The sequence below is a fragment of the Microtus pennsylvanicus genome, chromosome 10 (assembly GCF_037038515.1).
Source record: "Microtus pennsylvanicus isolate mMicPen1 chromosome 10, mMicPen1.hap1, whole genome shotgun sequence".
Lineage (NCBI taxonomy): Eukaryota > Metazoa > Chordata > Mammalia > Rodentia > Cricetidae > Microtus > Microtus pennsylvanicus.
The window spans coordinates 53,652,010-53,666,082 of NC_134588.1; the positions used below are offsets into that span (position 1 = coordinate 53,652,010).

At 37.5% G+C, this 14,073-nt stretch overlaps 1 protein-coding gene across 4 annotated transcripts in view; it reads right to left on the reverse strand.

Moving 5' to 3' along the window:
- Positions 1–14,073, reverse strand: part of Rabgap1l (RAB GTPase activating protein 1 like) — a 599,727-nt gene that overhangs the window by 486,833 nt on the left and 98,821 nt on the right. The gene's annotated exons all lie outside the window — the stretch shown is intronic.

A 14,073-nucleotide genomic window follows, 5' to 3' on the forward strand; every position in this document is an offset into this window, starting at 1 on the left:
CTTGAGTGTTGTTTGTTGCAGCTCGCTTGCTGGCAGGGACCTTGAAACGCCATAGAGTTGTGGCTATAAACATGGCTACAGCCTGTATCTCTGTGATGAGGCTGGAAAGCTAAGGAATGGACTGGATCTAGCTGGCAAAGCCACAGCTTTAATCCTACCCACATTGCTCAATAATTTAAAGGCTCATGTGTTCAGAAAGAGAGATACAGTAAAGAGAGATTCAAAAACAAAGAAAACCTCTAAATGATTTACAGTGTGTTGAAAATATATGCAAACTAAAAGTTAAAGTTCTTAATGTAAAAAAACAAAAAAAAAGGAAGAAAGAGAGTAGTTGGGTGTGGTAGTACACACCTTTAATCTCAACACTTGGGAGGCAGAGGGAGATTAACCTCTGTGACCTCAAGGTGTGGCAGAACACGCCTTTAATCCGAATGCCTGGGAGGCAGAGACATGCGGATCTCTGAGAGTTCAAGGACAGCCTGGTCCACAGAGTTATTCCAGGTCAAAGATATACAGAGAACCTTTCTCAAAAAGCAAAAAGTTAAAATACACAAAATAGAGGTTAAAACAAAGCTGCACAAAGATGGAAAATACACAGAGAATCTTGATACTGTATACTATTATGCTCTCTTTGAATTGTTTGAATGCTGAGGAAGGAGCAACAGATGCCAAAAGATATCTGTTTATAAATGCTGCTGAACTAATACAACATAGATATTTTGAAAATACCTTGATTTCAGAATTTGGATCTAAGGATATGATACTTTGGAAAAGAGATTCTTCTTTTGTTTTCACAGATGAAGAGACCCTGTGGATTGTTTCTATTCCAGTATGGTATGATGGAACACGCCCTCCTGAAGGGTTGCTGTGAACACCTTCAAAAAATTACTTCATTCGACTGCTGACTGAGATGAACCTAGCACACAGGTTATACCCTGAAATACCTGATTAACAGCGCCCCCATACAGCAGGAAGCAGTTTGGAGAGAAATAACTACATCCATATTCCCAAATATTGTTTATAAATGTTCTTTTACATTTAAATGGGGATATGATATAGGTATGAATAATTTGCATTAGTATAGATTTTGCTTTATTGATAGAGATTTAAGGTCAATCTTATTACATGTATATGTATTTCTGATATTGATTAAGGTATTGTGATTGTGTAGTTCATTTAAAAATGTAATGTATATAGGTTGTTAATGGATAGTCATCTATAATAGTCAAGATTGTAGTCATGTTAGATTTTCTAGATGTACATAGATATATTTTAGATAGACATTCTTTATATCTTTTAAAGACTACAGAATAGCATATTTAATGTTTTAATAACTTAGGGTTTTTCATGACAATGAGACACTCTGCTCCTGGCAGCACCAATCTACTTAAAGAGGAAGATGGGCATCGAAGAGGATCTTTATGGAGTTTGATAGCCATTTCGTCAAGAAACTGCTGTTGCCTGGACTATTGCATAAACTGGACAAAGAGAACCCGCAGAGAGAGAACTACTGAACTTGCCTAAAGGTGAGATGATCTATCGGGGTTCCTGATTCATGAAAGAGTCTGCAAGACATTCTGCAGGACACAGCAGATAGTGACTGAACTGCCTTTGAAATTTCCTGCTTCACGGAAAAAGTCTGCTGGATACTATGGGCCTGTAGGCCGAAGATGGATGCCCAACTGTACAGAGGAACTTTGGGTGACTGTCCAGGCAGCGAGATGTTTCTATCACTTCTAGAGTTTTGGAAGTTTCTTATTTCTTGTTTGCTTAGGTAATATTATATCCTTCTGGAGTTTTTGGTGGAGTTGAAGAATAGATAGATAGTTGTAGTTCGGCACCACTCTGTTGAAATAAGAGCGGCAGGCTGCTTCCCGCCACCCGGCTAGCTTTACTCAAAATAATTACACGGAAACTTTTCTTTTAAACACTGCTTAGCCCATTATATCTAGCCTCTTCTCTGCTAACTCTTGCACCTGGACTAGCCTATTTCTAATAATGTGTGTAGTACCCCAAGGTGTGCTTACCAGGAAGATTTAGCCTACGTCCATCCTGGGTCGGAGCTTTATCGCATCTGCTCTGAGAGGAGCTGCATGACGTCTGAGCTCACTTCCTCTTCCTCCCAGCATTCTGTTCTGTTTACTCCACCCACCTATGTTCTAATCTATCAGGACAAGCAGTTTCTTTATTGATTAACCAATGAAATCAACAGATTGATATATGACACTCCCACATCATTCATGATCTTTGGGGTAGAATTCAGAAGCAAGATTTATTTTCAAAGGATCACAGCAATGCTGGTGCAGAGTTGAACTGCAAACCTCTATCTATAAACCAGCCTTCTAACCTGTGAGTCACTATCCTACACAGAATCATGTAAATGATGTACAGGTCATAAAAAATGTGGCTATAGTAAAAGGTTTTTAAATGTGCAACAACTTAATTCTAAAGCAAACATGCAGTAAAACCCAAGGTTTTCTGGCAGAAAAATTCCCACCATTACATCACATAACTACAATGAAGCCCTGGCTCTGAATACAACATGTCCATTCTGCATCGCATATGCCATCATGTCACACATATCAATTACTGCCTGAAAAACAATGGCTCACATTTCTGACTGTCAAATATTATGAATAGTATTTTACTACACATATGTCTGAAAACATACTTTACAAAAAATAAAGATCTTTCACTTTTTCCTACCATCATTCCTCAGCATGTTACTCTATCAAGCTAGTATACTTTGGATTATATTGCATTACACCACTTGTTTTTAAAATTATTATTTGAGTTAATAATTGAGATTTATCTTCTTTTAAAATTCTATGAATTTTTCTTGGACTTAGACAGAATTTCCAAAATTTCTGAAATGGCCTTAACTATACTTTGCCATTTTGTACTTTATGATGCAAAGCACCATTCTCAGAATTGATTATAAAATCAAAATACCAACCAATTTCGAAAGACTTTGAAGATGCTCTGCATTCTGTAGTATCAACTATTCACCTAACAGTTCATTCTTTATACAAAAAAGCACGTTTCTCATTAACATGTAGATTGTTTATATTTCAAAGAATTGTTATGTAATAAATTTATGAATGATTTATTATTGTAAATGTTTTATTTCTATACTTATTTTAAATATCTATACACCTAGTTTAGTACACAAATTTCTCATACAAAAAGGAATCCTGAGTGGGAAAAAGTTAAGAAATTCTGATATACAAGATCTCGTGTTTAACAAAAATTGTCTGTATAAATAGGGAATTTGTTTCCAAGGAGGTTTTATTTGCCTATTCATAAGACAAAGAAGAATTATACTATAAATAGAAATGCTAAGTCAGCAAAACAAACAAAAATACATCCTATATCTTATCTTTCCATAGCTTGTTAATTTTCAGCTTTCAGCAGAAAGAATTCTTATCATTATTATTCAGTTTCTCTTAGTTATTGAGCATATTTATATAAATAGGTATAAATTGAAAAGCATCTTCAATGGTAATTTTCATTTTATTCATTTTAATCTATTTCTATTGTCCTCTAATTCACAAAGAAAGTAATATGTTTTATTGTGACATTTTAACATATGCCACCACACTTTGTCCCCTATTCATCCCCCTCTTATAATGCATTCCCCATCTTCATGCTCCCCTCTTGCTGCCTCCCCCTCCAAAAACAGTCCTCGCTTCTAACTTCATGCCATATGTGTTTCATTTCTGTTTATCCGTTTTAACACTAGCAGTTCTTAGTTTCCAACCTAACGAAAAGTCAGACACCCAAAAGAGAAGAGATTTTTGAGTAATTAGGTATCCTCGACCCCACCCCCAATTCCAATGGGATATATTTTCTTTTTTTTTTAAATTTAAGTCTTTTTTTTAAAAGATTTATTTATTGTGTATACAATGTTTTGTCTGCGTGTTTGCCTGCAGACCAGATCTGTAAGATGGTTGTGAGCCACCATGTGGTTGCTGGGAATTGAACTCAGGACCTCTGGAAGAACAGCTAGTGCTCTTAACCTCTGAGCCAACTGATATATTTTCTTTATAAGGTAATAGGTAGATAAAATGTATTAGTTACTTTCCTAGTGACAACAAAAGATATGTCTGATCAATACAACTTAAGCGTGAAGGGGGCACACAACAGGGACCTCATAGTTTGAGGGCACAATTCATCAAGTAGAAAAGGCATGGTAGCAGTAAAGTGAGGTAGCAGCTCACACTGCAGCCTGTCAGCAGACAAAGGATGATGAATGCTTGTGTTCAGCATGACTTCTCTCTTTAATTCAGGTATGAGACCCAAGCCCATAAAATGTCACCACCCACAAAGTCAGATTAACCAGGAGTACATTCAGGACTGTTTACTAAAGAATGCAACATTATATTGAACTCTGGTTTCCTTCACAGAATCAAGAATTATGCTCTCTGCGGTAACATATATCAAGCCATCTCTACATTCATATCTTCAGGGGATGTTCTTCACTCACTTTATTTTTAAACACTTTTCCATTTGTTCATCTAAAATGGTCAGAGGGTTAGGGATTGTTAGGGACAAGTGTCAATGCTCAGATGCTTAGCTTACAGCTGTCAAGTTGTCTACAGCCACTACTCAGCTGCAGCTGCCACCACCCAAGGTACAACCAGTAAGTCAGACCAGGCCTACAAGACAGAGCAGAGGAAGAGCAAGGATGAGATCTGGGGGCCACACCACTTGTAACACTAGAGACAAACTGTAGACACCCAAGAAGAATCAAAGAAGATAGCAATAGCTACCATAGTTGGGTTGTTTGTTGCTATTCTGTTAATAGTCTATGCTCTGAAGCACTGCCTGGCAGATCTACCAGGTTACACTGAGATACATACAAGACTGGAACTGGAGTTATCATGCCTGTGGCCCTCTAATACAGGCTGTAATCATCATTACTGCTCCTCCGCAGTCCCTTAGAGGTGCTGGAAGCCAGAACATTGACATCATAATCTCCACAAATGCCATGGGAGCTATCAATTGGAGGCTATGTCAGTGGCCGATTCAGGTTGTCATGACACCAGCAGAGGTCAAAATCTAGCTGCCAGTATCACTAGTGCCCCAAGGGAAGCCTTGGGAAGTACAATAGCTGAGTTTGGAGATTGCACCTACCTAGTGATATAACCTCTATAATAACTGCAGAGAAAACTTTGTTCTGATGTCACAGCTGGTATGGTCATTAAAAATATTTCACTAGGGTACTACTTATGACTACTCCAGACACACTCCACAATGCTGCAACCACTTTAGATGTCCCTATTCCCGTTTCTGAGAAACACCTCTCTCACCACTGACAGTCAGGACAAGCCCAGTATGCCTGTTGGTGTAGGAGGTCCTTCTGTATTTGTGTTGCTTTCATTGGTTATTAAAGAAACTGCCTTGGCCTAGTTGATAGGACAGAACTCAGATAGGCAGGGAAGACAGAACAGAATGCTGGGAAGAAGAGCAGAGACAGGCAGACGTCATGAATCTCTGGCCTGAGATAGATGTAGGTTAGAATCTTGCCGGTAAACCACATTCACGTGGTGATACACAGATTTAATAAAAATGGGTTAATCAAGATGTGAGCGCCAATAAGAGGCTAGAGCTAATGGGCCAGGAAGTAATTTAATTAATACAATTTCTGTGTGGTTATTTCGGGGGTTAAGCTACCCAGGTGGCTAAAAAAGCAAGCCCACTCCTCCTCATTACAGCCTGTGAAGACTGCCAAGCAATGCAGAAAGTCTGTGTTTACCAGTCAGAAAACAACATGTATTTTGGACTGCCCTTTTCAACTACATATGCAGATTTCTTCGCTTTCTTTTAGGCCAGGCTAGAAAAATCTATGCTCTATTCTGTGCTATGTGCTATAGCATCGGCCCTAATAAAGCCTTCCTGGAATGATTTTACTGCCAACTGTCTGTTTGCTTGCTTGCTTGCTTGCTTACTTGTACCAGGGTCTCAAATAGCCCAGGCAGACCTATTGCGTGCTATGTACCCAAGAATGATGTTGAACTCCTAATCCTCCCTCTTGCATCTACCACATGAGTGCTGGGATTATGGACATATGGCATCATGCTTGGTTTAAGTTATGGCATGGTTCAAACCCATGGTTTCCAGCTTGCTCTAAAGAGCTAGACCTATTAAGAAATATCCAATCCAGAATTCATCATTTGTACCTCAAGTAGAGTGAGTTGATCTGATGACATTACTACCAAGAGCTACAGGCCTAGAAAATGTCTACTATCCAGAGACCTGCTAAAGCTACCAAAATCTGAGGTGGTTGGGATGGCTAAAGAAAAGCTGCTGGAGAAGCTCTAGAACTGCCAGCAGTTTCTAATCCAGCAATGGAGAGCTGCTAAAAGTTTCTGGTAGCCACTGACTCCAGCTACTGAGTGTTTGCTTGGAGGTCTTGCCAAGAGCAGCTAGGAAAACAGTTAGTGCTTGTCAGCTGCTGAGAACTTTTGGTCAGGGCTATAATACTACATTTCCTTTTCATGATATCTAAGTTAAATTGAGCCAAAGAATCCTCAGCCAATATGTCAGCAATCAGACAGAGATATAAAGAAAATACAGGTTATTTTAACATTAAATCTACACTTAGGACAGAGCCCATTTCAATTAATGTCACCAAGGAGACTCTTATTGTTTGGTGAATGAATAAGAAAATAACCAAACAACACTATGTGGTAGATACTATCATGACTTTACAAATAAAGAAATAACAGTTTATAAACACAACCAAATGACAGAATAGGAAACTAGTTTCATACCTAGTATCAAATTATTATCATTTCCACTTATTGTCATGTTATAGTCTAAAAAGTGATGATGAAATCAGCTAAACCCTGGAATCACCAACACATAAATTCCTTCATTAACGAAGATGACTGTCAGGAAAAGTCCAGATCTTATGCTGATGATCCTTAGCATTTAGAATGGGCTTTTCATGATGAGACAAGAGAAAATGAAGCCAGTTTCTCCAGCCAATGATATTGCAAACTCAAAATCTCCAGAGCATGTGCTACACATAGAAAGAAACGGCTTCTGTGTAGGGGCACCCACCAATCACCAAAACATTCTCCCTTGCCATAATTCCTCAGACACAGATAGGGCAAGTCAACCTGAACTTATAGGCCTTGTTCTCATTGATGGCTAAATGTGTGATAAAGCTTTTACTTTAACATTTTCAAATTTAATTTTTTATTTTCTTTAGAAGATCATAGATAAGAGTTGTATTGACAACACTTCCACATCTGCCTCTTCTCCCTCCAATTCATCAATATATATTCACACAAATTCATAAATACATATTCACACTACTGAGTGCATCCAGTGTTGCTTATATATACGTGTGTTTAGGGCTGACCACTTGAGACGGGATAAAACAACAAGGATCTCATTCCTGGAGAAAACATGTATCTGCCTTTCTCAGCAATCCCTGATTGCCTGATAAAAAAATTTTTTTTTTTTTGGACTTTCGAGACAGGGTTTTTCCGTAGCTTTTTGGTTCCTGTCCTGGAACTAGCCCTTGTAGACCAGGCTGGCCTCGAACTCACAGAGATCCGCCTGCCTCTGCCTCCCAAGTGCTGGGATTAAAGGCGTGCGCCACAACCGCCCAGCCATAAAATTTTTTAATTTAAAAAAACCCAGTACCATAGTATGCCTTCTATTAATTTTGAAAAGGGAGTCTTTGCTTGGTCACAATAACAATGCTCAGTGAGGTAGAATAAACCTGCAATTCCAGCTATTCAGGAAGCATTATAATATAGAAGAATTACAATGTTTGAGGCTAGCCTAGTATCTTAATAAGAGTCACCTATTCAAAATCTTAAAAAACTAAAACTTAAACTTTACAAAACCACCAATATACATATTATCTTCATTGTGAACACAGGCTCTAAGTTTCTACAAGGCTCATAGAAAATGGCATATATTTTCTCAAAGGAGCTTCTCCTATCCCCTATGTCATTTTACTGCTGTGGGTCTCTACAGCCCTAGAGCACAGTACTGGACATTCTTTTCATCTACATGTGTCATATGCATAGCTATATATAATATCTATATATTTCCTTATTACTAACATGGAGATCCAGTAGAATTTGGAGTTTAGTTTAAACACTATACCATTATTGTAGATACTATACCACATATATCAAAAGTAATCTGTCCTTCAGTTACTCTGACTATGACAGTCACTGAATTATCTTCACTGGTGCTCACTAATCCCAATGTCATAAAGGTCTTTAGTAATACTATTAACCCATACGCTAACTTTAAAGTAAGAAAATTTTACTTTCCTTACTAAAGTTTCCTTACTTTATAGTTAGAGAGAAGGATTCCTGTCAGGCTTATGGTTTTTTTGTTTGTTTGTTTGTTTTTTGGTTTTTCGAGACAGGGTTTCTCTGTAGCTTTGGTGCCCATCCCGGAACTAGCTCTTGTAGACCAGGCTGGCCTCGAACTCCCAGAGATCCTGCCTCTGCCTCCCAAGTGCTGGGATTAAAGGCGTGCGCAACCACCGCCCGGCTCAGGCTTAGTTTTTATTGTCTATTGTGGAGAAGCCCATCTGCTCCACTATATATATACTTTATATTTAAAGTATTTTAAATATTTATATTTATATATATACTTTATATTTAAGCTCTAAGTGTTTATTTCATCTGTTTAAATCCAAAACATATGACATAAAACAACACATATAATGAGAGGTAATTCTTTTCACAGTCATTATAAAATTCAGAATATCACTTCAAGACAGATGTTCCAATAAATAAATGCAATTCATTTATTATCAGAGTTGAAACTCTCCATAATAAACATAATGAAAAGCAGTATGTTTTTCAGAACATTTGTTCTGAAATATGACATCAGATATGCTAACAGATATAATTTCAATTATTCCAACTTTACTGATTTTATTTATGAAATGCCAATCTAGAGCTGAGAAGAGAGTCACTCATGCCTGTAATCTCAGCATTTTGGAAACTGAGGCAGGCAGACTGCCATCAAGTTTGAGGTCACTCTGGGCTACAAAATGAGTCCCAGGACAGTTGGGAGCTACAGAGTGAAATCCTCTCTCACAAAACAGGAAGAGACAGAGAGGTAGGAATGGGGAGAAATCTGAATTTGTTTTATAAATGTTATTCTGGTATCAATGTTATTTCATAAATGACTGTATTATATTGCTATTACTTTAAGGTTACTATCATAAGAGCATCTCTTTTATAACATTAGTTTTTCTGCTTTTTGTTTATTTTTGTTTGCTTTTCTCTTGTGTACCTGCCTCAAATTGTCCCTTGTAATGTATCACATATCTCCAGAATAAGAAAGAATTCGAAAGCCATCCGTTTTCAGGATTGCTGACTCAGCTACCTTTTAAGAATTAAACTATTTTATAGAAACCTCACCAAACTACCCAAATCACCTATTTTTTCTGGCAGACTATATCATCAAATGTGCCTAACTATGAAACAAAACCAATTAATTCACTTGCATTTTGCAAGTTTCTATCTCTATGTGCCTGTTCTTTCACGCCTAAAAGCAAGTCTGTTTCCATCTATTTTACAGCATTTACAATGCTTGTTTACCATGTCAAAAGTCTTGGAATGAATCTCCATCATCACTTAAAACCAGATATGATATCACACACCTGCAATACCAGGAGTTGTAAGATAGATCAAAAAATCTAAGAACATCTTCATCTACATAATGAATTTGAGGCCAGCCTGAGCTTCTATATCTTGCCTTAAAAACAAAAACAAAAAAAAATTGATTCTATACATTTGACACTACAAAAAGCATAAATCACTTTCATAGGCAGCAATTATTTTTAAAAGAACAGATTTCCAAATGTTGAGCAATGTACTAGAAGCTGGGGAGAGAGTTCAGTTGGTAAACCACCATGAAATCATTAGGACCATGATCTGATCTCCAGCACCCAGTACCCACATTAAAATGGTGAGTAGGAAACTGTACAAGTGTAATCCCAGTGCTGTGGAGATGGAGATAGGAGGCTCCCTGGAGAATCCTAGCTGGCCAACATACTGAATTGGCAAGCTCCAAATTCAGCTTGTCTCGAAAATGGAGGTAGAAGTACCTAAGGACAACACCTGAACTAGACACTAGCCTCAACATACACACACTTATTCCCTATATGCATGAACATGCACATAAAAGCATGCATGCTCTCAACAAAATATTGAACAAGCAATAAGACAGGCAAAATTCCAACATTAAACATCACTTACATTTTATATATATATATATATATATATATATATATATATATATATATCACTATATTCAAACAGACTTGCTGTCATACTGTCTTTTAGAAGTAACAAGCCTATTGGTTTCATTTGTTAAATTTTCAGTATATTGAAAGAATCTACTTGCTAAACAGGGAGCAGAGGGGACTGTATCTCTGTTGTAGGCCACATGGTAATGTTTTAGTAAACTCAACAACAGAAAGAAAAAAGAACAGTAACAGAAGGAGAAGAAAAAAGCAAAGATAAAAATTGCATGCTTGTTTGGGGGTGTGGTTTGTGTGTCTGCTGTATGTCTGTGCATATATGTGTCTGTATATCTGTGTACTGAAAGCCTTAAAGTTCTTGTCAAATAGATCTTTCACTTCCTTGGTTAGTGTAACCCCACGATACTTTATGCTATTTGTGGCTATCGTGAAAGGTGAAGTTTCTCTGATTTCTCTCTCTGCTTCTTTATCCTTTGTGTATAGAAGGGCTACTGGTTTTTTTGAGTTGATCTTGTATCCTGCCACATCACTGAAGGTTTCATTAGTGGACTCTAGCCATAAACAAAGGACATTAAGCCTATAGTTCACAAGCCTAGAGAAGCCAAATAACAAGGTGAACCCAAAGAAAAACATATAGATCCTCTTGGAAATTGGAAGCAAACAAGATTGCCGAGCAAAAGTTGGGAGCACGAGGGTAGGGATGGGGGAAGGGAGAGGGGGAGATAGAAGGGAAAAGGAAAAGACTGGAGAGAGCTTGGGGGAGTGGGAGGGTGGAGATGGAGGAAGGGCAGATATAGGAGCAAGGAAGAAGATATCTACATTAAGGGAGCCATTTTAGGGTTGGCAAGAGACTTGGCTCTAGAGAGGATCCCAGGTGTCCACGGGGATGTCCCCAGCTAGGTCCTTGGGCAGCAGAGTAGAGGGTGCCTGAACTGGCCTTGCCCCACTATCACACTGATGATTATCTTGAATATCACCATAGAGTCTTCATCCCGCGAAGGACGGAGATAGAGACAAAGTCACTCATTAGAGCAACGGACTGAGCTCCCAAGGTCCAGTTGAAGAGCAGAAGGAGGGAGAAGATGAGCAAGGAAGTCTGGACTGCAAGGTGTTGGTCCACCCACTGAGACAGTGTGCCTGATCTAATGGGAGATCATCAAATCCAGCTGGACCGGGACTGAATGAGCATGCGATCAAACCGAACTCTCTGAATGTGACTGACAATGGGGGTGGACTGAGAAGCCATTGATAAAGGCACTGGGACTTGTTTCTACTACATGTACTGGCTTTTTGGGACCCTAGTCTGTTTGGATGCAAAGCTTCCTAGGCCTGGATGGGGGGGGGGCAGTTGGACTTCCCACAGGGCAGGGTTCCCTGCCCCCTCTTATGGAGGGAGGGGGAGGGAGGAGGATGAGTGGGGGAGCGGGAGGGGAATGGGAGGAGGGGAGGAAGTGTAAATTTTTGAATGAAAAAAAATAAATTTAAAAAATAAATAAATAAAAACAAAAATAATAATCACTACCATCAACTAAGCAGTTATCAAGTCATAATCCCTGTTCTAAGGACTTTGCATGATTAGCCTCTGTTAATTCTAACATCTCTTTGAGGTGATATAATTATAGTCCTCATTTCAGAGTTTACCTAAGGTTATACAAATAGAAAATGCACAGTAGTGTGTGTTGGAATACAAACTATAACAGATCTGACTTTCATCTATTATTTGAGAGAATATAAGGGAAAAACAGCTTGTGAAAGGACATCCCATGCAATTTGGTGTCTTCCCCAAGAATCTGAAGTAAACCTATCTGAGGACAGAACTATTTCTTAGACCATCAAATAAATCTAATGTTCTTAGAATAAAAGGAGCTCTGGACATAGAGTGCTAAATCTCTCTGAAACTCAAACCATTTTCCTTTGAATAAAGTATTCATGCCTGCATTCAGATTTTCTAAGGCAATCTTAACTACATCAAATGTCCACCTAATTCCTTCCTTCTACCAATGCTGACAATCTATACTAAAATCTCCCAGCTACGACCCACAGCCACAAATTGCCCCAGTATCTGGAGTTACAAGAAGATAGGCTAGCCTTCTTTGGAGCAGTCTGGCTAGAGGTGAGGATAATAATCTCAGCTCTTACTATGAATAGTCATGTGGATATTATTAATTATTCAAGCTTTATATATATATAAATATATATATAAACAATACTATGTTTTTACTATTTCTGTTCAAGACAAGTATTTCTGTTGATTAATCAATAATCTATTTTCAACAGATTTCCATAGGTTTCATACTACTAAAGTTAGAATCCACTTTCTTCAGATTTAAGATGCATTTCAATCAGTTTCACACTTAGAATCACTGAATGTTACAAGGAACCTAATTTAACCTTTTCACTTCACATTAAACAGTCTTGTGCTATTACTAAGAAAACTCTGATAGAATTTACAATAGCCACATTAACATTGGCAATTTTTAATGATAAAATATTTTGCAATACTCTAATTTGTGTGTGTGTGTGTGTGTGTGTGTGTGTGTGTGTGTGTGTGTGTGTGTATTCAAACAGAGAGAGGGAAGGAGAGAGAGGAGGGAGAGGGGAGAGGGCAGGCAGGCAGGCAGGCAGAGACAAAGAAACAGAAATTTTATGTGAACACTAAAAGCTAACTTTTCCGAGTTCTCCAGGAGTCAGAATTTATATCATAATTATTGACTGTCATTATAAGAATGACAACCCATTTTCTATACAGTTCCTTTATACAACTTTAAATAATCCTTTGGAAAAAATTAATTCCTTGACAGTGCTAATAAGCTATCAAAAAGAATAAAAGAAAAAAAGGCAAAAAAGAAAAGTAGATGGAGAAAAAGTGGGAAATCCCATAAAATACTAAAAGACATTTGGAAGACTGAAGTTTTGAATACTGCTTATATAATGTTCTTTACAATATACTACAAAACTATTCCACAACAATTAAAAACTGATGAAAACTACCAGCTAAAATAATTTAATGAAAGATAAAAACCATAGTAATTTCAAAGTACCTAACAAATGAGCCCTAACTAAGCTATTTTCATATTTTTAATATGAAACTAAATAAATGTCTTCTGTATTTACTTGTTGATTTTACCACATTGCATTTTGAATATTAACAGTTACAAAGCAGACATCATTATTTTGAAACACTCCTGGTTATCCTAGAACTCATTCTGTAGACCAGGCTGGCCTCAAACTCACAGATCTGCCTGCCCCTGCCTCCCAAGTGCTGGGATTAAGGGTGAGTGCCACCACTGTCTGGCATATTATTATAAAATTAGGAGAGTAAGTGAACTAACAAAACACACATGAAGGATTTTTACACAATAAAAATAGGCATTTTACAAACTGACACTATTAGAATTTACATTATTTTCCAGTTACCTTCTTCCTTTATTTTAAAACAGAAAATACATGTTTAGTGCCTTCCAGACAAAACAGGACTAACACACATGAACTCAAAAACACTGTGGCAAAAAAAAAAAACCACTGTGGCAGCATACAAAGAACCTGCATAGGTCTAAGCCACATGGGACCCCAGCCATAAGAAGAAAAGTGGACTGATAAGCAAAGTGAGAAAATTAACTAATATAAGATTACTTATTACAAAAAGAGATCACCATTAGATATACTTGAACTTTTTATTTTAACTTTATAAGCATGGAATATTTCCATATCTGTTTATTTTAGGGAGATGTTGTTATGTTTTTGTTGTTGTTCGTTTGTTTTGGTTTGTTTGGGGGGTAAATGTTTCAAGTAATGTAGACAAAAGCAGAAACTTAGTG